Source organism: Pelophylax lessonae, assembly GCF_965119305.1.
Source record: "Pelophylax lessonae genome assembly, chromosome: 2".
NCBI lineage: Eukaryota > Metazoa > Chordata > Amphibia > Anura > Ranidae > Pelophylax > Pelophylax lessonae.
The window spans coordinates 211,703,016-211,728,952 of NC_138769.1; the positions used below are offsets into that span (position 1 = coordinate 211,703,016).

Genomic DNA, 25,937 nt, shown 5'->3' on the forward strand with positions numbered 1-25,937 from the left:
CGTCCCAGTTGATATCAATAATTGGAATACAGCAGCTGCACGGACACAGCCACTGCTCCCAATTTGACATCCCTATGGGTACGGATGCATGTCCCTAAACCCACACTGTCTGCGTTCGAGGCTTGCCCCAACACAGATTTCAAATTGGAAGCAGTGGCTGTGTTTGTGAAGCCACTGCGTCCCAGTTGACATTAATAATTGGAATAGAGCAGTTGCACGGACACAGCCACTGCTCCCAATTTGACATCCCTATGGGTGCGGATGCATGTCCCTAAACACACAATGTCTGCGTTCAGGGCTTGCCCGACACAGATTTCAAATTGGGAGCAGTGGTTGTGTTTGTGCAGCCGCTGCGTCCCACTTGACATCAATAATTGGAATGCAGTAGTTGCACTGACACAGCCACTTTTCCCAATTTGACATCCCTATGGGTGCGGATGCATGTCCCTAAAAACTCATATGTATGATCGTTGGATAACCTAAACCACGTAGTTAGATAACCCTAAAATCCCGAAAGGTTCAACAAATAAAATACAAGTATGGCAAGGTCCAACCATAATGAAATGGCAGGGCCTCATCCACACCAATAAAATAGTATGGGATGGTGAAAAGGGTTACTAATTAGGTGAGCCTGAACATCAATAAAGTCAACACATTATGAACAAAAAATACACTAATTTTATTGAACAATTAACAATAAAAGCATGGAACCATTAAAATGGATGAGACCGAGACATGGTCTTGTCATCACATAACTTATATAGTAAATATTACAAGCAAACTCTATAGTCACAGCCAGAATGGGACGGGGCTGACGCATTTCGCTGTATCATTAGCTTTCTCAAAGACCCCTTTGAGATCCCAGGTGGACTATTTACAACAGAAAAGAAACCTAATAATTAGATTAGATTTTTTTTTTTTTAAACAACATTTTATTGAGGCTTTGTCATTTTACACAGCAAACAACAGTGCAGTAGTCAAAGCATTCAACGTAACAAATAAACGCATAAAATGAGCACACAACCAATAAGTCAAGGAAGGCGACAAGCCTCAAGTTTCTTTTTTTTTTGTTATGTAGGAGACTATAAGTATCATTGGGACGTCCCCGAAGGGACCTACTGGCCATATAGTGAATGAGGACGGGGGGGGGGGGGGAAGGAGGCACGGGAAGACAAGGGTGAGGTGGGGGGGGGGGGGGGTAACAGGAACATAAATGCATACATCAACTTAACCAACGGCATATAGTACTGCGGTGTGTCGTATGGAGTCACAGAGTAAAGAGATTAAAGAAACATCAAACGGTATCTTATAACTAGTAGTAATAGGTAACCAGTCAGGAGTCATCATCATTTAGGCGGAATGGTATCGGGCAGTTCGGTGACAAACATGAGATCGGGTGGTCAACTCAGGTCTCCTGAAGCAGGGGGGAGTCCAAAGATAGAGAGGGGGCCTATCCATTTTTTCCTGAATCTGGATGAATGTCGGTGGGGGTGATTGGCAAGGTCCTTATGTTCTAGTTTCCATAATGCCATGACATCAGCCCTGATTTCAGAGATAGTGGGAGGAAATGTGTCCATCCAGTGCTTGAGTATAGCCCTGCGGGCAATCATGTAGCAGGAGGAAAGCCATGGTTTGAATTGAGTCAGGGGAGTTCTCATTCGAGGAGGTACTGAGTCCAGTTGTGTATCCAGGAAGCCGAACACCAAAGCATAGATCGATCCCTCCCTCCCTTTTGGCGAGGAACAGCTAGGGAAGTGCTATGCGAGGCCGGCGTCCCTTCCATAGAAAGGAGGCGAGGGCCTTTTGGAGTCTTTGTATATCTGCATGTTTCAATAGGAGAGGGATTGTCTGCATCGGGTACAGGAGTTTGGGGAAACCGGCCATCCGGAAGAGATGGCAACGGCCAAAAAAGGAAATGGGGAGAGAGTTCCAATGTTGGAGATCTGCCACCAATTTATCTATGACAGGGGTGAAGTTTAAACGGTACATAGAGGAGGGGTGGGGACCAATTTTAATTCCCAGGTAAGTGATGTGGGTCTTGGCCAGAGGTAACGGGGACGCGGAGGCCCAATGGGGCGTCCGCGGGACATTGAGAGGGAGAACCTCACTTTTGGAAAAATTGATGCGCATGCCCGAGCAGAGGCGAAATGACTCAAATATTGATTGGATGATCGGGAGGTCGTGAGGGGGGTCCGAGGTGAAGACCAGAACATCGTCCGCAAAAAGCGCGGATCGGAGTTCCGCGTCTCCCACCCGTATCCCCCGCAACTGGGGATGAGAAGTGAGTGTCCTGGAAAGGGGTTCGACAGCCAAATTAAAAAGGAGAGGGGACAATGGGCAGCCCTGTCTAGTACCCTTGAACAGACGAAAGGGTCGCGAGGAATGACCCGCCGCCAGGACCTGTGCTGAAGGGGAGGCATACATGGCCTGGATCAAATGAAGAAAGGGGCCAGAAAAGCCAAATCTCTTCAGGACCATGTCTAACCATGTGAAGCTGACATTATCGAATGCCTTTTCAGCATCGAGGGTAATTATGGCACAGTTCCTGGCGGGATCATTGCGGGCAACTTCCAGCGCCACGAGTACCTTCCGAATGTTCGAGGTGGCTGACCGCCCCTGGGTGAAGCCCGCTTGGGCTGGGTGGATGATGGTGGGGAGGAAGGATGCCAGTCGATTGGCCATGATCTTGGAAAGCAGTTTGGAGTCCAGGTTGAGAAGGGAAATGCCAGGATCTAAAGGGTCTTTGCCCTTCTTCGGGATAAGCTTAATGTGAGCCTGGAAACCCGTGGGGAGATAGGGGTGGCCCTGGAGTATATAGTTAAAGACTCCACAGAGGGTAGGTGCTATGTCAGGGGCCATAAGTTTGTAAAAATCGGAGGTGTAACCATCCGGGCCAGGGGCTTTATTAGGGGGGAGTTGTTTAATGGTGGAAAGGATTTCATCAACTGTGATGGGTGCATTTAGAAAAGCGAGGTGTTCCTCTGCTACTGAAGGTAGATGTGCTGTGTCTATTAGTTCCACTGCCTTAGCCTCATCAATAGGGTCCGGGCCATAGAGCGAGCTATAGTAACGCTCAAGGACCTCCACTATTTCAGAGGGGGATTCCACCACAGAACCCTGCTTGTTTCTGAGTGCAGTGATATTAGTAGGAGTGAAGGGGGGTTTGCATAGGGAGGCCAAAAGTTTTCCAGGTTTGTTCCCAAACCTATAGAATTGCCAATTTCGAAAAGAGGTGTGCAGACTCTCCTGTGCCTCCGTCCACTGGTCAAAGCGCAATTTTGCCAATTTCTAATCCTCCCTGTGTTGAGGGGTATTGGAGCGGTTAAGTGTTGCTTGAGCCTCCCGAAGGCTCTTGCTAGCGGTCTGGTACTCCGCATTCACTCGTTTTTTGTAGGCCGAGGCATAGGACAGGACGCGTCCTCGTAAAACAGCTTTGCCTGTCTCCCAGAGGAGGGTCGGGGAGCAGTCAGGGGAAGAGTTGTGCGCCAGGAAGTCCTTCCACGTGTTGTGGAGGGTAGGGCCGATGTTTTTGTCTTTAGAAAGATAAGAGGGGAACCTCCACGTTTTCTCCCCCGGGGAGCGGGGATTGAAGGAAACGTCTACTGTCACAGGGGCGTGGTCCGAGATCGCGATGTCATGAATGGAAGTGCGTGAAGTAAAGGGGAGCATGGGGTCATTAGCAAATATATAATCTATGCGGGAAAGGGAGTTGTGGGGATGCGAAAAGAATGTAAATTCTCTGTCGATTGGATGGGTCAGTCTCCACGTGTCCGTGAGTAGCAGACTGGAGGCGAAAGAGGCTAGGTAGATTAGATTTTAAACATAAGTATAAATAATAATATTGGAATACAGCAGTTGCACTGACACAGCCACTGCTCCCAATTTGACATCCCTATGGGTTCGGATGCATGTCCCTAAACACACAATGTCTGCGTTCAGGGCTTGCCTGACACAGATTTCAAATTGGGAACAGTGGCTGTGTTTGTGCAGCCGCTGCATCCCAGTTGATATCAATAGGACTGCCTGTGCAACCCCGTGCAGGTAAACACATCCTCACATGCCTATATGCTGTAGTACGCCCCATATGAACGAGGCCTAGACTAACATCAGACCAGTTAAAGCTTTTTTTTTCTTGTTCAAGTATTTTATTGTTAACCAAGAACAACAAAAAATGTGTCAGTTTTGAGACATAAAACTTGCAAGAAAGAGCTCATCCAGGCAAATATGATGATGAATACAGATGAGAGTATAACAGCATAAATAAATGTCAGACATTACAATGTTATAACAAAGTTCAAGTGCGAAACCTTTCTGTCAATAGGACGCAGTGGGGAAAAAATCGGGCGCAAGATCGTTCCATAATCTGATCGTGTGTACGGGCCTTAAGGGAGGGGGTTTTCCAAGCTTTTGCTATCGTCTGTTTAGCTGCAGTGGTGACCTGGAGCAGTAGTTTGAATTTTCGGTAACCTAAATCTTAACCACTTCCGCCCCGCCTAATGTAGATTTACTGCGGCACTGTGCTGCTTACAGGCAAAGTGACGTAGATCTACGTCGCTCGCCCATGAGACTGTAGGGGGCAAGCGTGCACCGCCGGCGGCGCGCTCCCGCCCCCGCTTGTTCCCTGGGGAGCCAGCGCATGTGACTGGCGGCTCCGATGGCCGCCGGCCACTCGTGATCTCTCGCAGGAGAGGGAGAAAGACAGACGGCTGATGTAAACACAGCCGTCTGTCATTTTCCCTGAAGTAAGCACAGAGGCTATGCGATCCTGCTATATAGGATCGCATGTCTCTATGGTTACTTCACTAGCCACACCCCCTAACAGCTAAAATCACGTCCCTAGGGACACACTTAACCCCTTGATCACCAATAAAGTTAACCCCTTCCCTTCCAGTGTCATTTTTACAGTAACAGTGCATATTTATAGCACTGATTACTGTAGTTATGTCACTGGTACCCCCAAAAGTGTCAAAAATGCCAGTCAGGGGTCCGATCTGTCCACCGCAATGTTGCAGTCCCGCAAAAAAAAAAAATCCCAGATCGCCGCCATTACTAGTTAAAAAAAAAAACAATAAAAATTACATAAATCTTTCTCGTAGTTAGTAAACGTAATAACTTTTGCGCAAACCAATCAAAATACGTTTATTGCGATTTTTTTTAACCAAAAATATGTAGCAGAAAACAAATTGACCTAAAATTTTAAAAAATCTTGATTTTAACATTTTTTTTGGAGAATTTTTAAAAAAAATTTGAAAAATATTGTTATTTTTTCAAAATTGTCGCTCTTTGTTTATAGTGCAAAAAATAAAAATCGCAGAGGTGATCAAATACCATCAAAAGAAATCTCTGTTTGTGGGAAAAAAAGGACGTCAATTTCATTTGGGTACAGTGTCCCACAACTGCACAATTGTCCGTTAAAATCACGCAGTGCCGAATCGCAAAATAGGGCCTGGTCATTGAGCAGCCAAATCCTCCATGGCTAAAGTGGTTAAAAAGCTTAGTTTTTCTTTTGATTTCAGTTCAGTTCCACCTATACTGTCTAGTTTCACTTGGGGACTACCTGTCCCATAATTCAGTGCTCACTCACATCCTTGGTAACACATAAGAACTAATTAGTTGTAGAGCAGGAAAAACAGGGGTTACAAAGAAGCAAGTGAGCTGTCCAGAAGGAGGAGAAACACTGGCCGTGTATTGTAGGAAATGTCGGCACCTGCTGTCAGGCACATTCAACCTCTAGGTCTTTCTTGGGTGCAAGCATTTCAGTGTCTACATTCCATTACATTTAAACCCTGCTTCTATTGTCCTATCACTGGTAACAAACTCCTTTCACATTCAGCTAAAAATGTTTATATTTTGGTCCATACTGACATGATAGCATCATGCAGTTGCTGCAGAATTTTCGGCAGCACATCCATGATGTGAATCTCCCATTCCACCAGATTCCAAAGATGCTCTATTGGATTGAGATCTGGTGACTGTGGAGGCCATTGGAGTACAGTGAACTCATTGTAATATTCAAGAAACCAGTTTGAGAGGATTTGAACTTTGTGACATGGTGCATTATTCTGCTGGAAGTAGCCATCAGAAGATGGGGACACTGTAGTCATAAAGGGATGGACATGATAAGCAAAAATTCTCAGGTAGGCTGTGGCGTTTAAATGATGCTAAATTGCTAATGAGGGCCCAAAGTGTGCCAGGAAAATATCTCCCACACCATTTCACCACCAGCCTGAACCGTTGATACAAGGCAGGATGGATCCATGCTTTAATGTGTTTTACGCCAAATTCTGACTCTACCATCTGAATGTCGCAGCTGAAATCGAGACTCCTCAGCCTGGCAACATTTATCCAATCCAATGTCCTATTGCCTATATGCAAAGCAGGTCAAAAATAGCCTTTGCTTATCTTTATTTGCAATTCAAATGTATGCAGTTACATTTAAAGTGGTTGGAGACACTTCCATATAGACTGGAATCAGATGATACACAGATATGCAAGCATTCTCCTACATAAGTGGTACCTGTTTATTATGTCTTCTCTGCAGTCTTCCAAAACAGACATTTTACAGAGCATCTCTCAGTTCTGAAAATTAGGGGTGGGGAGTTGAAGTCTCACACTAAAGAGCTCAGCGAGGAGAGCTCTGAGCCCTGATTGGAAGGAAGGGACACACCCCTCTTTTCACAGTACAGGGAGAACATGCACAGCTGTAGATGTCCATCACAGGCTGTGTGCTGAAGCTCTCCACCTGGTCATCAAATATCTCTTGGAGTCCAAGAAGTGACTTATGCGGATAATAGAGGACAGGGGCAGCAGAGAGAAATCCCACTAAGTGCTTTGGGGAGAGACAATGATGACATATACAATGATTTGCTTTATTCATTTTTTATATCTGAGGTTTACAGCTACTTTAAATAGCAGTTGCAGCATTTGAAAAGAACGCCCATCAACATTAGCCCTTACATTTATTTTTAAATGCAATTAATACAAGTACCTGATTTTGACTTGCTATCCACTTTAATTAACAGCAGTACTAATACTTATATTATTCAACTTTTTAATTGATATCATGAATTTAAATGATGATGAATTTAAAAAAAAAAAAAAACAATCCAGTATCGGAAAATAACTTTTCCTGGCAGTCTCCATGGCAGCCTACGTGTGGGTTAACCCCGCCTCCTCTCCAATGGTATAGGACCCCCCTCTATAAATTTCAGCTTGCAGGCACAGCCAGTGTTCCTTTTTTGTCCTCCTCCAAGGATCAACTATTTGGATTATTTCCTGTTGGAATTTGGTCGGCTTACCTCAGAATGAAAAGTCGGTGTCTATGTCCAGGGCCCAGCCACGGGCGGGTGAGTGACATTTCAAAATCCCCTTTGGCTGATAACTGTGCGGTGCTTCGGATGGCCGACGGATATCCTGACAGGGTCTGAAGATTTGTCTCCTCCATGGCAGTGTTTTTGTTATGTTTGTTTGTCTCCAAACTATCTTTCTTTGCTATCCCTGGTGGCCCAATGGCGGCTGGAACGCTCCGTGCGTTCCAGCCATCTCCTTCCTGCTTCCCCTCCGCTCAGTCCGGCGGACGCATGCGCTGTGTGGTAATGGAGCTCCGCTCGCTGCCTGCGCATGCGCACTTCGCCGCGATCGGAAGCGAGGCCTGGTCCGCGCATGCGCACTTGCGATCACGGCCGGCCATCGCTGACGTCATCCTGGCGCGAAAATTTAAACGCCTGTCAGCTCCAGAGCATTTGGGAATGCACTGTGGGCATAGCGACGTCTTCCCGGTACCTTGTCCGTTTGTTTACCAGGTATGTGGGGACCGGATGCTGCATACCTTTTTGTGGTATGCAGGGGGGGGGGGGAGAGCGGTTGGATGCATATTAGGACAACACCTGAATGTTCCTTATTGCTTTGTAGTGATCCCTGTATGCTCTACTTCCTAGTGAGTTTGTGGTTTTGCCTGAAACATGGATCCTGCTTCACCGCCCTCTTGTGGCCAGCCCTCTCACAACAGGTGAGTGCTGGTACATTTAGAGGGATATGAAGGGAGGGATGCTGGCTCATGATTCATGGCTAAATCCTGTGTCTCCCTGGATTTCTCTTTCTCCCAGCTCCTCCAGGTCTGGTCAAGAAAGAGACCCTGTCAGGCCACGAAGAGAATCATCTTCAAGGTCAAGACGCCGTGAGTCTCCATCAGGGAGCAGACATGAGAGGAGACGCTCACATTCCTCCTCCAGACACCGCACACACCGCCACAGTAGCCATACGGCCCAGAGAGCCTGTTGGGGTTGTGGGGCGCATGTCCCGGAGGACAAGTCCCTTTGCGAGCCCTGTTTCGCTCGTGCAGCTGGTGAAAGAGAGTCTGAAGATCAGAGATTGGAATCCCTGGTGAAACGGATTGTCCAACAATCCATGAGGGAGTGGAATGCTAGTCCCACACCTGGATCTGCTACTCCCAGCTCTCCTGCTGATGCTCCTGAAGAGCAAGGTCCCTCTCAGCCAAGCTTCACTTCCGGGAAATCCTCAGAGAGCGATTCGGAAGAAGAGGAAGGTGCAGTTGGGGGTTTTGATTTTGCCCTTGTTGCACCTCTCATAAGAGCAGTCAAAGAGGCTCTGAAATGGGAAGATCCCAGTACCCCACAGGTAAAACAGAGAAGGTTTTTCAAACATTTGGGGAAAGAGCGGCTAAACTTTCCGCTCCTGTCAGAATTGAAGGATGTCATCCTAGAAGAGTGGAGTAAAGGGGACAGCAAGACCTCCTTATCCTCCAAACTGTCCAAGTTGTATCCTTTTAAATCGGAAGAAGTCAGTCACCTGGAATCAGCTCCTCTGGTTGATGCTGCAGTTTCCAGACTGGCTAAACACGTTACACTCCCGCTGGATAATGCGGTGTCCTTTAAAGACCCTCTGGATAGGAAGATGGACTTGGATTTAAAAAGAATTTATGTCACAGCCGGTGCGGCTTGTAAACCTGTGCTAGCACTAGCAGCCATGTCTAAGGCCATGGAAACCTGGGTTTCTGATGTTGAACTAAAATTAAGAAGTGTGTCTGAAGATGCAGTAGAGAACTCTCCTGTTCAGGAACTGAAGTTAGCTTCTGTGTTTCTTGGAGAAGCATCCATTGATGTGTTACGTCTCTTATCCAGATCCATGTTGGCTTCTGTCACAGCCAAACGGGCCCTGTGGTTGCGTCCCTGGCTGGCAGACCCAGCCTCTAAACAGGCTTGGTGCAAAATCCCTTTTGAAGGTTCCTCTTTATTTGGAAACAAATTGGATAATGCAATTACTAAAGTGACGGGTGGAAAGTCAGGTCTCCTTCCCCAAGATAGGCGCCTCTTTGGCCCTAAGAGGCAGCAACCAAGAAAGCAGTTTGCAGAGCGATCAAAGGATGCCCGCTCATATAGGCCTGGGCGAGATTACAGGAGAAATTGGAAGAGCAGCCAAGCATCCTCTCGTAAGCCGGTCAGAGGCTCAGCACCTTCCGGTCAAGAAACCTCGAAGTCCTTTTGAGATTGGGCCCGTTCAGACATGCCAGGTGGGGGCACGCCTGCTCCACTTTCAGCGTGTCTGGGCGGCCTCAATCTCAGACTTCTGGACCATCAGGACAGTGTCCACAGGACACACATGGACTTTCTCAACAGATCCCGTGTCCAGATTTATTCCCACTCGCTTGCCTTCTCAGGACGAGAAAAGAAACGTGTTGCTCGACTATGTAAGCACTTTGGTAGCTCAGGGCGCAATAATTCCGGTGCCCGTGCAGGAAAGATTCCAAGGCGTGTACTCGCCCCTCTTTCTAGTACAGAAGAAGAATGGATCCTGGCGCCCTGTGATAGATCTCACCTATCTCAACAGGTTCATCAAGAACGAAAAGTTCAAAATGGAAACCTTATCTACTATCCAGAAAGCAGTACTTCCAGGAGACTGGCTAGTGTCAATAGATCTCAAAGACGCGTATTTCCATGTGCCTATAGCAGTAAACTTCCACAAGTACCTTCGTTTCGCGGTAGAACATCAACACTTCCAGTTCATCTGCCTTCCTTTTGGCCTGTCCACATCCCCAAGGGTGTTTTCCAAGGTCCTTCTAGCTGTGGTGGCTCTAATCAGAACAAAGGGTGTACGTCTACATCACTACTTGGACGATCTTCTACTGTTGTCACAAGACCGGGATCAACTTTTGTTCCACAGGGACCTGGTCACTACAACTCTCATGGAGTTCGGATGGTTGTTGAATCTTCAAAAAAGTCATCTGGAGCCCTCTCAACATCTGGTCTATCTAGGGGCTCAATTCAACACCGTTCAGAATACACTTTCTCTGCCTCTAGAGAAAATCCCGGTGGTTCGGGAGAGGATCCTTCCAGCCCTCTCATCCTCTTTTCTGACGGCATCCCAGTGTCTCAAGATCATCGGCACAATGGTCTCGACGGCCCCTATGGTCAAGTGGGCACTGTGGCGAATGCGGCCCTTTCAGAGGGGCTTCCTTCGGCAGTGGAATCCGGAAGATCACGATCAGCATATCTTTATTTCCCACAGCATGAGGAGCAGCTTATTTTGGTGGCTCCAACGCAAGAACCTGCTCAATTGCCATTCTCTAGTCCCCATCACATGGGTCATCATTACAACCGACGCCAGCAACTCTGGCTGGGGAGCCCATTGCATGACAGAGGTGGCTCAAGGGAAATGGCCCCCGCAAGCCCACTCCCCGGTTTCCAACGTCCTGGAGCTTCGTGCGGCTTTTCTAGCTCTTCAAGCTTTCCATCATCTAATAGAAGGCAAATCCGTACTTCTTCGAATGGACAACACCACGGCAGTGGCTTATGTGAAAAGACAGGGCAGTACCAGGAGTCTCTCCCTTCTTCAAGAAGTAGACCCAATCATGACATGGGCCCAAGCCCATCTGTCCAACATCTCGGCGGCCTATATTCCGGGGCCACAGAATGTTCAGGCAGATTTCCTTTCCGGAGTTCAGTTGAATCACAACGAGTGGTCTCTCCACATAGACTCATTCAAGTGGATTCTGTCCCTAGGGGTCTCACCAGAAGTAGACCTGTTTGCATCTCCATGCAACCACAAGCTAGTCCGGTACTTCACACGCAGCAAGTGTCACCAAGCATGCGGAACGGATGCTCTGACCGACAGATGGGAATTCAGCAGGGCATATGCTTTTCCCCCATTTCCCATCATCCTCAGATTTCTTCAGAGACTCCAAGCGGAAGATGTGGAGATCGTCATGGTAGCCCCTCACTGGCCGAACAGGCCCTGGTTCCCACTTCTCCTGCAACTCAGCTATCGGAGCCCGATTCCCCTGCCCATCAAACCAGACCTTCTCTCGCAGGGAACAACATTACACCCCTGCCCCGCCTTGCTCAGGTTAACGGTCTGGTTCTTGAGAGGGAGAGGTTGGAGTCACTCGGATGCCCTCCTGGGGCAATCCCTACTTTAATGAACTCTAGGAGACCTAGCACGAACAGAGTTTACTGTAGAGTCTGGTCTAGATTCTTGGAATTCACGTACCCGGAGGGAAATCATTCCCTGAATTTCGGAGTTCAAGAAGTCCTGAAGTTCCTTCAAGCAGGTCTGGATAAGTCCCTATCAGTTGGGACTCTCAGGGTGCAAATATCAGCCTTATCGGTGTTCTCAGGGTTCTCCTGGGCCAAGCATATACTCATACAACAATTCTTCAAAGGTGCGGTCAGACTCAGACCTCAGAGGAAGCCAAGGTTCCCAAAATGGGACCTTCCCCTTGTCCTTAACGTCCTTTCAAGATCTAGTTTGTCGGACTCCATTAAAGATCTTACCATTAAAACAGCCTTTTTAGTAGCAATCACTTCAGCTAAAAGAGTTTCTGAGATCAGTTCTCTTGGATATAAAGAACCTTTTCTCACGTTTTTCCCGGACCGAGTAGTCCTAATTCCGATGCTCAATTCCAATCCGAAGGTATCATCGGTTTTTCATGAGAACCAGGAGATTGTACTTCCTACCTTTCGTTCTTCAGAGGATAATGAACCTCATCCCTTGGATGTAGGGAAAACTCTTATGGAATATCTCCAGTCAACGTCTTCTTTCAGACAATCGGATAATCTCTTCGTCCTTTTCTCAGGCAAGAATAGAGGGAAACGGGCCTCGTCAAGGTCCATTGCGGCCTGGATTGTGTCTGCCATTCAGCGAGCTTACTGTGTAGAGGGTTTGGCTCCTCCGGAGGCGGTGACAGCCCACTCGACGAGAAGCATCTCAACGTCCTGGGCGGCTTCACATCATGTTGCACCAGAAGTAGTCTGCAGAGCAGCTTCATGGTCTTCTGTAAATACGTTCATGACACATTATTGTGTGGAGCCAGCCTCCTTATCTTCAGTTAATTTTGGCTTGACTGTTTTGTCTGCTAATAATTTGAAGTAAAATTTGATTTGAAACATTCCCACCCGTGTGGTTTGGGCTAGTTATTTCCCACACGTAGGCTGCCATGGAGACTGCCAGGAAAACGGAAAATTCCTATCATACTTACCGTAATTTTCCTTTCCTGGTGGTCTCCATGGCAGCCGGAGTTCCCACCCTCTGCTCTTGGATTCGGCTAAGATATGGAACACTGGCTGTGCCTGCAAGCTGAAATTTATAGAGGGGGGTCCTATACCATTGGAGAGGAGGCGGGGTTAACCCACACGTAGGCTGCCATGGAGACCACCAGGAAAGGAAAATTACGGTAAGTATGATAGGAATTTTCCGTTTTATTGAAAAGTAACAGAAAAAAATAGACATATCTTACAAACTTGCATATGCTGCAAAATAATAATAATACTAATAAAAAAAAGACTAAAAATCAATTTTAAAGCAAACCCCAGGCAGCTATAAATTAAAAAAAGAAAAAATGGGAAAGTGATTTAATTTGTAACAATTTCATACCAATTTATAACAGCGCAGCTCTTCTTGCCATGCATTGCAAGTTATGTCTGCATCTTGTATATACCAAAGAATAAAATACAACATTGAATATTTGCAGCCTATTTAAAAAGAGATAGAATTTAGTAGTATATTTCACTGACAATAGGGTAGTGCATTTTATTAGACATGTGCAATTCATTTAGATCAGAATATACATTTGGATGAATTTTTGGTTATACATCCTTATCTCCGAATTAAATAGTAGCGAATTTCAAAAATTCGTTAAAATTTGTTTTATTTATTTGTCTTCTAACGAATTCCCCCTCAGCTATTTAGGAAATGTCAGAGGCAGTCCACGGGAGGCATTTGACAAGGTCAGAGGTTTTTTTTTTTTTTCGGGTTCGGCAGTGCTGCGGGCGGCATGAGATGGATCTACATCAGGGGACATTGTTTTTTATTTTTTAATAAAGGACTTGTCAAAAACTAATTTACTGTCTTTATTCACATTTTGCACATTTTTGGTGAATAAGTAGGGGTACTATGTCTCCATACTCATTCACATGGGGGGGGGCAGGATCTGGGGGCCCCCTTGTTAATAGGGGCTTCCAGATTCCGATTAGGCCCCCGCCCACAGATCACCCACAACCACAGCTCAGGGTTTTCAGGAAGAGACCCTTGTCCCCATCAACATGGGGACAAGGTGCTTTGAGGTGGGAGGGCAGAGCCCCCCATCCCAAAGCATTCCCTTCATGTTGAGTGCATGTGACCCCCTTTTCCTGGCCTGCCGGGCTGCATGCTTGAATAAGGGTATAGATTTTGGAATGGGGTTCCCCTTAGACTCAATACCAGACCTGAAGGGCCTGGTAAGGATTGAGGGGACTCCACAATGTTTTTTTGGGGAATTTTCTATTGCCAGCATTCTTTTGTTTACATTTCAGCTGTCAGTGGGGAAGCCCGCTGACAGCTGATGACTCATCTGTGGTTAAGGACGTGGCGGCCGGCTTCCCTGGCCCCTGCTATCCTTCAAACAGAATTCGAATCGTTCGATCATTTTTCAACCGATCTTGATTTTGAATCATTCTGAAAATTTGGAAATCATTAGAAATTGAATAAACAAAATGAAATTTAACAGAAACAAATCTAAATGTAACGAATTCTGAAACCACACTAAACAAATTATGAAACAAAATTAGTAACATAACAAATATGTAAGAAACAACACATTTTTCTATTCTGCACATGTTTAATTTTTATTAAAAATGCACTACCCTGTTTTTAGTAATAACCTACTACTGAATGCTATCTCTTTCTAAATAGCATGCAATCAATCAATCAGTCAATCAATGCTGAATGTTATTCTTTGGTTGTCAATCGCAAAGCTCTAAAGTTTCTAAAATTCCCAAAGAAAGCAGTTGGAAAGATCTCCAGCGGCAACCAACAGCAGTGCTCACCTTTAGAACAATAGCCGCAGCCCCTCTCCCATGTAGCTAGCCCATGTAGCTAGTGCATGCCTCCCTCACAGCGAATGGCATTACCTGGCGGCACGGCCACTACCACTGGGCATGCGTGACCGCGAAGCCCAGGCATCCTCACTGCGCATGAACAAAGCAAGGGTGATAGGCGCCACAAAGTGTCTTAGGCCCCGACGCGACTTGAAGCAATGCCTGTTTAATCTTGAGGTCTATGGACCTCAAGTCGCATCAAAGTCAGACCAAAGTAGTGCAGGGACTGCTTTGAAGTGGCTACAACTTGAAGTTGCACAGATATGAATGATACTCATTGAAAATCATGGGGTACGACTTGTTATGCGACTTTGCAGTCCCAAGTCACACGGCAAGTCACGCAAGTGTGAAAGGGACCTTAGACCTTATATAGAGAAAATAGATCTATAATATGAAATGTTTCTGAATAAATTATATGTCCATGAGTTCAAACAGTGTGCCTGTGTGGAGAATCCTAAGCACCAGGGCAAGCTCTTCACAGGAGCAGAAGCAAGCTCTATGGAAACACAGGAGAGAAGAGAAAAGTGCCTCTAGGTGTAGACAGCTTAAGCAGTTTATTAAAAGGGGCAACTCACATTCTGGGATAAAAAAAAAGGCTCATCATTAGTAGAGAAAGCTGGGATGTCGGCGCTGGATGTCCGCCAGCAGGATCGCCAGGGTCCACTTCCACACTGTGGAGGACATGCAAAAGCCCTCTGGGGAGTACCAAGATGGCGCTGAAGCGCAGCTTGGTCCGCAGCCTGTGCGTGAAGTCACCGCGCATGCGCTAAGGACCAGGCCGTGCTACAGTGCCATCTTGTTTCTCCCCAGATGTCTTCCATGTGGCCTCCACAGCATGGCAGCGGACCCTGGCAGTCCTTCTGGAGGACATCTAGCGTAGACATCTCGGTTGTCTTTATCTTTACTGCACAGCCACGCCTCCACCTTCTGAAGGAGGGGGCAGCGGGACCCGCGGCCATTATCAGCACCTTTTTTATCTATCGGGAAAATGCAACTAACACCATTTTCAGCTGATATATTTCAGCCACGGAAATTTCGGTGCATCCCTAGTTACAACCCTCCCTTATTCTATCCAAAATGGAAAACAAAAAAGTTTTGCCTATAGTTCTACGTTATCTACAGTAGAGAAGAACTAGGCCATCAACTTGGCCCCGCTGTCTAGCTCAGAAATAGTGTAATAGTGCCTGGCGTCCAACTTTACAGTGGTGTTATACCCAAAACCAAAAATGTAATATATTGCAGCTTACCAGTTATTAGATGTGGTGACTGCATCCCTTTTTAGGCTTTTTTACTCTCTGTTCTCACCTGGTGATCTGGCCAGTAACACACCTCCTGTATGAATGAGCCTACATTCTGGATGGAGGAGCAACAGAGACACCTATGGACAGCAGCATTGTCAGCCTGTGGGCAGGGGAATGTTAGAAGTTCAAGCAGATTTAGATACACTAACAAACTGAAGCCATGCTCCATCTAACCCTTTTTAAGCATTTACAGCAACAGTTTCTTTTTTTTTACTTTTTGGGATAACGATTTTACATAAATAAATAAAAGCTGATCATTGTAAGCACCCCTGTAAGTGGTAAATGGTTTGTCTCAACCCTCCAACTGCTACAGCTGCGGGATAGCTTGTTCTTTTGAAAAATAACAGACTTACCTTGGCCAGATCGTCAGGGGAAAATAAAAAAAAGGAGGCTTAAAAAAGAAAACAAATGCAGCCATCACATCAAGGAATTGGTAAGCTTCAATATAATAAATAATAATATTACAACCTTAAATATTTAAATATAAATATGTGATGTGATCAGCCAGGTGAAAATATTTCAATAATGGAAGTTAGTGTGCTTCTGTGCAGGGTTTGTGAATATATATATATATTGTGCGTACATACTGGCAGGCTTATAGGCTTGTTTTTTACATCATTTGAGCTTCCTGCTTAATATTGATTATCATAGCATATGTTATGTCAACAGTCGTACTGGGATGGGAAAAAAAATTCTGATCTTCCAGTTCTGCAGAAATTAGGGTAAATACGTGACTGACCATATCACAGATGGCCAGCACAGGGATCCTGGAGCACCATTTTTTCCAGGATCTACAGATCTTTTACTGTTTTTTTTTTTTTTTTTATCATGGTAAGACTGTTAACATAGCTATATGTTAAAGCAAAACTGCAATTTTCTTAAGAGAAAAAAATTGTTTCCTCTCTGTCAAATGTACACATTGGGGTTGATTTACTTAAACTGGAGAGTGTAAAATCTAGTGCAGCTCTGCATAGAAATTGCGCATGCTCGTGGAATGGCGACAAACGTCAATAATTAAAAATCTCTATAGGTGACGCTTTCAAATTTTTTACAGGTTACCTGTTTAAGATACAGAGGAAGTCTAGTGCTAAAATTATTGCTCTCGCTGTAACGTTTACGGCGATACCTCACATGTGTGGTGTGAAAACCTTTTACATATGCTTGCACTATTTACGTTTGCGTTGGCATCTGCACGGAGGGATAGGGACGCTTTACTTTTTTTTTCTTATTTATTTTAGGTTTTTTTTTTTTTTTACACTGTCCCTTTAAATTTTTTTTTGTGATCACTTTTATTCCTATTACAAGATCCCTTGCAGAAAGAAATAAGGGATGACAGGTCCTCCTTATGGAGAGATCTGGGGTCAATAGGACCCCAAATATTTCCTCTAAATTTATGTAGCAGGTTTTCCAGGCCTGTGGCCTGATGTGGGTCTGCCATCGGTACTGGTTACCCCCCCCCCCCCCCCATGTGAGCTGCGGCCCTGGGTGTGAGCACTGAGACATTGACAACTCCGGCATCTTTGTTTTGTTGTTTTATTGTATTTAAGGGGAAGGGAGAAGGGAATGAGTGGGATACTCCTTTAGGCTCAACTAGATACAATTGTGGGACTTTTCTGAAAAAATGCCTGTTAGCGCTGTCTTGACGCCAGCCGACGCTAGCCAACGCTTCCTGGCACTTGAACACTGTGTAATTACTGAAACCGTGCTGGATCCTTGACTTTAGCCCAGAAGATCCAGAACTGTAAACCTTGACTTGTAACACTACAATAGCTCAGAGTTACTGAATGGCTCCCTCCAGCACTGCACTGGCTGAGAAACTCCTTGTAAGTTCCTGTACTGCTGCAACTCTCAACTGGCACACTTCACACTGTGCACTGATACTTCAGGGCCCAAACCACAGGCACCCCTTTACACTTTAAGCTCTTCAGGGTCCACTGACTATGTACCCCCTCTGTCACTTCAGGGTCCTCAACCTAGGTACCCTCTTTCACCACTAGCTGGCACTGGATCCCTGAACCTCTTCCGGAGTGGTCCCCTCTAACTTCAGGCAGACCCCCAGGGGCAATCCTCAGTACTTAAGACCTGTGTAGGCTTTCCTGGGACTGGACCCCTCTCTCTCCGCAGGCTCTCGGCACACCGGATCCCCTCAGCTTAGCTCAGCACTCTCTGGATCTTCAGGCAGCACCCGAGATCCTCCCCCTCAGACAGGAGGGGAGACAGCCACTCTCTCCCTCCTGGGACTCTGCTCCCGCCAAAAACATTGTGTCATTGCCACCCCCAAACTTATACCCACTCCCAGAATCCTTTGCAGCACAATCTGCCTTCTGGGGTAGTTACAAGCCTGGATGTGTCCCCAGATTGGGTTTCCTCCACTGCCCTATGAGAAGCCTCTCACAGGAGCCAGTGGGGAGTCTCCCCTCTAAGCAGGCACACCTGGAAACCATGACAAACTGGCTAATAAATCACAGCCCTGCTGTTAGGCAGACAAGGCCCGCTATACCTTTACCTAGCACCTACCTGTAGGGTGCTACATTTAAAAGCAAAAGATTTAAACAAAAGAAATGTTTACTTCCGCCGTGTACCGGAAGTGACGTCATGACTTTGCTCTGGTCCTCAAAGACCATAGAGGCGATCAGAGACGATCTGGTCTTTGGGAACCTCTATGGTCAGCTGTGCGACCCATCGGATCGTTTCTCGGACCGCATTTATGAGAAAGTAACCAGCTGTAAAAAAAAAAAAACACGGGTATGGCTCATAGCTTTAGCCATAACCCCAGTAAGCTACTTGCAAACTGCAGTGTATATATACTGTACGTAGTGCAGTCGGCAAATGGATAAAGAAACGTCGACAAATCCGTGTTTTGCTTTTTTTTTTAAATAAATTGCCTATATTGAAATCCCCCGCTTCTAAAGTTCAGGTCATGTGATCACTATAGTTTCCCGAGCAATTGTGGGACCTGCTAGCAGGCGTGTACTGAGTGGGGGCATTACATCATTGCCAGAAATGGCGTCGCTATTGTGATATTCCAAGAGAAGATATGGGCAGGGGGGGCGACTGTAGGCAGGAAGAATGGATATGTGGGGGGGGGGCTTTTCTCAAACTATGTGGATCAACAGTCATGATTAGCATGGTCAGTTTACTTTTAGCAAAAGAGGCACAGGCAGGATCCAATAATACATTCAACACAGGAAGGTGTAATTTATATTGCATTGCTCCATATTATCTTGCTTTAAAGAGACTGTTATCTTATTCTTATAAAGAGTGTTATCTTTTTTTTTTGTAGGTTAGTAACACTTTAACCACCAGGCCTTTTTCTGACATTTGTTGCTTACAAGTTAAAATTAGTATTTTTTGCTAGAAAATTTGAAAATTACTTAGAACCCCCAAACATTATATATTTTTTTAGCAGAGACCCTAGAGAATAAAATGGCAGTCATTGCAATATTTTATGTCACATTCTATTTGCACAGCGGTCTTTACCATTTTTGTTGAAAAAACTAGACTTTAATGAATTAATTTAAAAAAAAAACAATAAAGTTAGCCCAATTTTTTTTGTATAATGTGAAAGATGATGTTACTCTAAGTAAATAGATACCTAACATGTCATGCTTTAAAATTGCGCACGCTCGTGGAATGGCAACAAACTACAATACTACAATAAAATCTCCATAGGCGACGCTTTACATTTTTTTACAGGTTACCTGTTTAGAGTTACAGAGGAGGTCTTGCGCTAGAATTATTGCCCTTGCTCTAACAATCGCGTGTGGTTTGAACACCGTTTTACATATGTGGGTGCGATTTATGTATGCGTTCGCATCTGCACCTGAGCATGGAGGGATGGGGCGCTTTACTTTTTTTTTTTCTTATTTATTTTTATTTTTTTATTTTACAAATTTCCTTTCATTTTTTTTTTTTGTAAACATCCTTGTGACAGCAATAGGCATTTGACAGGTACTCTTCATGGAGGATCTGGGGTCTATAAGACCCCAAACCCCATTTCTGCACTTGAAAGCATTCAAAATGCCAAGATCGGCATTTTTGAATACTTTAAATTTTTGAAAACTGGCGTCGTGGGTTCCCGAGTAGACTGGAAGTGATGTCATGCTGTCGCTCTCAGGTTTCCAAATCCGAGACCCGATCAGAGCTGATTTTAGCTTTGTTCGGGTCTCTGACCAGCCGGCGGACTCGCTGGTTGGTCGCTCGGGTCTCACAGGGAGAGCCCGGGTGAGCAGCGGAAGGCTGCAGGGGGGCTGGGGGTCTGGATCAGCAGCTTCAGTCGCTAATCAATGTAATTAGTAGTGTCACAGCGGGGGTTGTGATTTCTCCATCCACAATCATTTGTGTGGATTAAAAAAAAAAACAGTGTATGGCCTTAAGAGAGCATCTAATGCCTCGTACACACGCAACGATTATCGGCCGACCGATCGTCCGACTTTTGTCCAGAGTTGTGTTTTGTTGGTTGGAATGTGCCTAGACTACACACGAATTTTCTTGGCCAACAAAAATCTACTTCAGAAGTGATGTCATGTGCTGGTTTACTTTCCGTGTGTTTTTTCTTCTCTGAGCATGCCCAGTCTTGCTCATCACATTTTTGTCTGCCGAAATCTGTACTGACTGACGGAAAATCGGCCGTTGTGTTGACGGCCAACAAAAATTTTATAGCCTGCACACCAGATTTTATTCGGCCGAAAAGTCGGAGTCGGTTGTCGAAAGCATCATACTAACAAGCCGAAAATCGGCCGATCGGACGTTGGCCGAAAATTCCCGGCCAATAATCGATACGTGTGTACGAGGCATTACTGATGAAAAATGTATTATGCAGGGGATGGTTCTTATTTGAATTCAAGCTGTGTGCAGACTGCCGGAATAAACAGTGAGCCAATCATATCCGCCTCGATATTCGAGTGTGAAGGCATTTACCGTCCCTTTCCTCTGTCTTCTGTATCACAGAGCCAGCATCTCAACTGTGGGCACCTGGCTGTGACCGCTTTCGGTTTTACAGCCAGGTGCCCACTGCGCGTGCACGAGCCGCACTGGGCATTGTGACTGATCCCGCAGTCTTCTATGACCGGTAGCGTGTCTGTCCCAGATGACTGCGTGGAGGGAGGGAGAAAGGAGAATGTCCACTCGGATCGCCTAGGCCAGTGATCGCGAACCTTGTCACCCCAGATGTTTTCGATCTACATTTCCCATGATGTTCAAGTACACTGCAGAGTGCATGAGCATCATGGGAAATGTAGTTCCAAAACATATGGGCTGCCAAGGTTCGTTATCACTGGCCTAGGCGATCCAAGCAAAAGCAGCAGTGGGTACCAGTCAAAACTAGGAACCCCCCCCCCCCAAAAAAAAAAAAGTGCAGTTTGGGGAAGGAAGGGGCCTTATAGCAGAACTCCCCCTTTTGGGTGGATCCCCGCTTTAACATGCATATATACAGTAAATGAGTGGTAATTAAACGTATTTACACATACAAATTGTCCTTCAGACAAACAATTTGTAAAAGTTCACCACATGTGAGAAGCCCAATAAATCAGTGGGATACGAAATTCAAGATAGAAGCATCTGAAGGGGGAATAACTGGGTTCCTGGGAGCAAACTGGTTCAGTATTTGTTTGCTGATTATGCATCCCTAAGTTGTTATAGTTTATATTTTGATGCACATTCAACATTCTATCCGATCTATAAGATCATCTTCAATATAAATGAAGGCAAGCACATAGTCAATGCATGGCATATGCACAACATAAGCACAGCAAATGCTTTTCAAAAACCCAAAAGCTATTCTAAAGAAAATGCAGTGAAACTCATCTACAGTGAGGAAAAAAAAGTATTTGATCCCCTGCTGATTTTGTACGTTTGCCCACTGACAAAGAAATGATCAGTCTATAACTTTAATGGTAGGTTTATTTTAACAGTGAGAGACAGAATAACAACAAAAATATCCAGAAGAACACATTTTAAAAAAGTTATACATTGATTTGCATTTTAATGAGTGAAATAAGTATTTGATTCCCTATCAATTAGCAAGATTTCTTGCATCACAAGTGTCTTCCTTAAAGGTAATGAGCTGAGATTAGGAACACTCTCTTAAAGGGAGTGCTCCTAATCTCAGCTTGTTACCTGTATAAAAGACACCTTTCCACAGAAGCAATCAATTAATCAATCAATCAGATTCCAATCTCTCCACCATGGCCATGCCCAAAGAGCTGTCCAAGAATGTCAGGGACAAGACTGTAGGCCTACACAAGGCTGGAATGGGCTACAATACCATTGCCAAAGCAGCTTAGTGAGAGGGTAACAACTGTTGGTGTGATTATTTGCAAATGGAAGAAACACAAAATAACTGTCAATCTCCCTCGGTCTGGGGCTCCATGCATGTTCTCACCTTGTGGATTTCATGAGAACTGAATGAACTCAGAATAATCATAAGGATGGTGAGGAATCCGCCCAGAACTACATGGACGAATCTTGTCTATGATCTTAAGGCAGCTGAGACCATAGTCACAAAGAAAACAATTGGTTACACACTACGCTGTTAATGACTGAAATCCTGCAGTGCCTGCAAGGTCACCCTGCTCAAGAAAGCACATGTACAGGCCTGTCTGAAGTTTGCTATTGAACATCTGAATGATTTAGAGGAGAACTGGGTGAAAGTATTGTGGTCACATAAGACCAAAATCTAGGTCTTTGGCATCAACTCAACTCGCTGTGTTTGGAGGAGGAGGAATGCTGTCTGTGATGGATGCCAGTACTCAGGCTGAGTAGATCAGCTGTTACTGTTGCCTTGCTTCAGAGACCCTGTAACCCAGTGATTATATGCTCCCAGCCAACCCAGTCACTAGCCTTAACTCAGTGTAGGGTGGTAAGAAGCATAGGACTTTTATTGAAGAACAGACACAAGTATATATCTCCGGGGACAATCTCTTCTCCATGTTGGCATAGAGACACAGGGTGGGGGAAACTGTACATTTAAACATTTCAACAAATCTTATAAACAAAAACTGGGCATGCAGCCAACTTTGTCAGTGGGAAGGGCACTTGAGGAAACATTACCCTTTGTTACTCTAAGTGTCCATTCACACTGGTGCGACTTGGTCAGCCTGACAAGTCGTGCACCGTCGCTCCCATAGTGTAGTACAGGACCGGTTCTAATAGGAGCGACACAAGTCGCTCCGACTTAGAAAAAGGGTCCTGTACTACTTCGGGGCGACCTGGAGGCGACTTGCATAGACATTCATGTTATGAATTCCGTGCAAGTCACGCCGAAGTCGCGCTGCACGCGACTTCACAGGTTGCCCCCTAAGTCGGAGCGTCCTAGTGTGAACTGGCACTTACCTCTGGTCTTCATGCTTGGAAAATGCATAATACAAACAGTAAAGAGGGTGGGGTAGCGTAAGTGACCGGCATTAACCCCATAGGCCTGGCTGGAAGAAGTCTGGTTGCCAGGTACCTTAGGAACATGGTACAGTGGTCACACTTTATATCTGAGCAACGAAACGCTGTATGGCCAGTGACAGCAATGTTATGTCCAATGTCTCTGTTCTAAACATAGACAGCCTGGCTGGTTCAGGGGCCAGTATCCCTGTGAAGAAAATGGAGTTGGGACAGATGCTAAATGGGACTGGTACTGTGACAATAATGTCGATAAATACTACTGTCCTAAGTAAAGGAGCCTCTCCAACTTTCAACACAAACCACACATATAAGACCCAGGATAACAGGGATAAAACAAAATGTTGAGTCTGGTGTGGCTATACTGTGAGTCTGGTTAGGGCAGACCAGACTGGGCTTCTCAGGTCACCCTGTGCCCTTTATAGACACTGTGACGGTACTCACCCTCACTATGAGTGAAAGACAGATAAGTAATGGTTTGGATTGCTTCAATATTTGTCAGTAAAATCTTCCGAATGAAATATGAAGATTTAATACCACCTTACACAGTGTATTCCATGCTTGGCTGTGAGAGAACACAAAGACTGTCATTCACAGACTTCCCTATTGTTTGTGTATTGGGAGGGAATGTGTATTGTGATTAAGTTTACCTGTCTGTTCCTTTGTTAAATGTTAATGCCCTCACATTGTTCTGTCTAGATGGCTAGATAATTAGTTTAGTTCCTGTATACACTTTCATCTGTATATGCTACTGTAATCAGCAGAGGGGAGGGATTGTGTACACTGTATGAGAGTGTAAAGCTCTGTTCCTATTGGATTGTGAATGTTACGTCCAGTCTTCAACAAGGTCCACCTGGGTGGTAAACTTGTGGGTGAAAACTGTATATAAGTCTGTTCAATAAAGTTGTTCTAGAGTTACTTCACCCTCAATCTAGCGTCCTGTCTCTTATTGGGGGAATATGCTACAAGGGATTGCTATGGTCTTCCATACTCCCTTAGAGAATCGCTAAGCTCTTGTAAGAGCTTGTGTAAGAGCTTGTTCTGCTGCACTCTCTGGGGAAAGAGAGGTTCACCCACAGGAACCTGGAGCCTTGTCGTAGGTCCAGGGTGGGTAGGAGATGGCGACACCCTAACCAAGCTGCGGCGGTTCGTGGGGTCTGAAGTGGTTACGGTGTCTGGTGGAGTGCTTGGAGCCCTCGGAAAGCACTAGGAGCATCTGTCAACGGAGGTACCCGGTCAGGGTGCTGGTTGATCTGTTACATTGGTGGCAAGCAGTGGGATGGCATCCTAGTGTGAGGAGAAGCAGCTTGGAGACACTGGTAATGTTATGGAGCGAGCTAACATCCGTGCAGCGACCCCATATGAAGAGGAGTTTCTCTGGAGGTTGCAGCAACACTTGGTCCAACAGGATGGGCCTGTATCAGAGGAAGCCATGCTGGACTGGAGAGATTTCACTTGAAAGGAAATGTGGTATGAGGCCTTAGAGGATGTGCAGTGGAGGCGGAGAGAGAACATGCCCAGCGAAGAACAGCGGTTCCAGGTATACGTTGCCCTGCGGTTACCTTTCCTAGGAGAGCAACCCCTGGATAAGTGGGTGACAGAGCTGTGGGACCTGATTTGGGAGGAGTTGTGGCTGGATGAAGCTTACCGGGCACTAAAGTGGTACGCCACCCGACACGACCACTGGATGGCTGACGACAATATGCCGGAAGGCGAGGACTATAGTGGCCCGGGCTTGCTGTGGGAGGCCTTTGAGGAGAAGGACTTTGGATGTCCAGCAGAGTTTCAGCGCTGGGAAATCCAGGACACCAGGGAAGCCCAACTGGGTCTCCCCAAAGCGGATGACCTGGGGTCAGACCTGATTCATCTGGTCAGAATGGAGTGGGAACTGGAGCAGGACTACCAATGCCTCCTCTGCTCCGTTCCACCCCAATCTACCCTGCAAGCAGAGCCAGAGTCCTGGGTGGCAGATCCAGAACCACAACCCTTCAGTTGGAGAGACAGTACAGACTGGTGGTACTGTGAAGACCCACCGATGGCAGGTGGAGATGGGACCGAGGTCTCTCAACCGGCCCTACAGGGAGGCTGGGCAGCCGGCCCAGGTCCCCAGCTACAGCAGGAGTTACAGGGAGCCGAAGGTGTCGTCTTTCCTTCCCAGCAGCAGTTTACCTTCCAGGGAAAGGTGACAACTAATCCTTCTCCCCAACCACATTGAGACAACAGCCCTGACCCCAATGGTGCAGATGGGACCGCAGTCTCTGCACCAGACCTACAGGGATGCTGGACTGCCGATCCAGATCCCCAACCTACCCCGCAGGAATACCAGGAGGAGGAGGTAAGCGATCCCTCCTCTCTACAGCAGACCCCCAACCAGGTCCTGGGGGTAGTATTCACCAACTACAACCAAGCAGAAGAGCTGGCAACAGGGCAGAGTGCTACCAACCTCGGCCCAGCACCCGCAAAAGCTACAGTCTTCACACCCCAGGGATGCTGGACAGTCGGCCCAGATCCCCAACACCCTGACGAAGTGAGCCCCACCACCCTGTCTTCTCTCGAGCGGCTGAAAGGACTCCAAGGAGAAGGGCCAGTCCACACTTATCCCCAGCAGCGGGTATGTTCTGCAAGAGAGGCAGAGGTTGGCTGGGTGAGTAACGCTGTTTTCCCGACAATTTGTTTGGGGTATTGGGAGGACCCATGGAACACAGCCTACCTTAGAGAGGTTGGAAAGTTCCTCTTTCAGCCTACTAGGCTCCTCTTATGTCTAAGTCACCCTGTTTCTCTTAGGGACACATGGTGCCCAAGAAGCCCAGTCTGGCCTGCCCAAACCAGACTTTCACAGACTGATCGGCTATGAGAGCTCCATGCGCCTTGCCAAGAC

The 25,937-nt window shown here is 46.1% G+C and overlaps 1 protein-coding gene across 1 annotated transcript in view; it reads left to right on the top strand.

Annotated features, from left to right (window-relative positions):
* Positions 1–25,937, top strand: part of LOC309547666 (amine oxidase [flavin-containing] A-like) — a 223,767-nt gene that overhangs the window by 177,032 nt on the left and 20,798 nt on the right. The gene's annotated exons all lie outside the window — the stretch shown is intronic.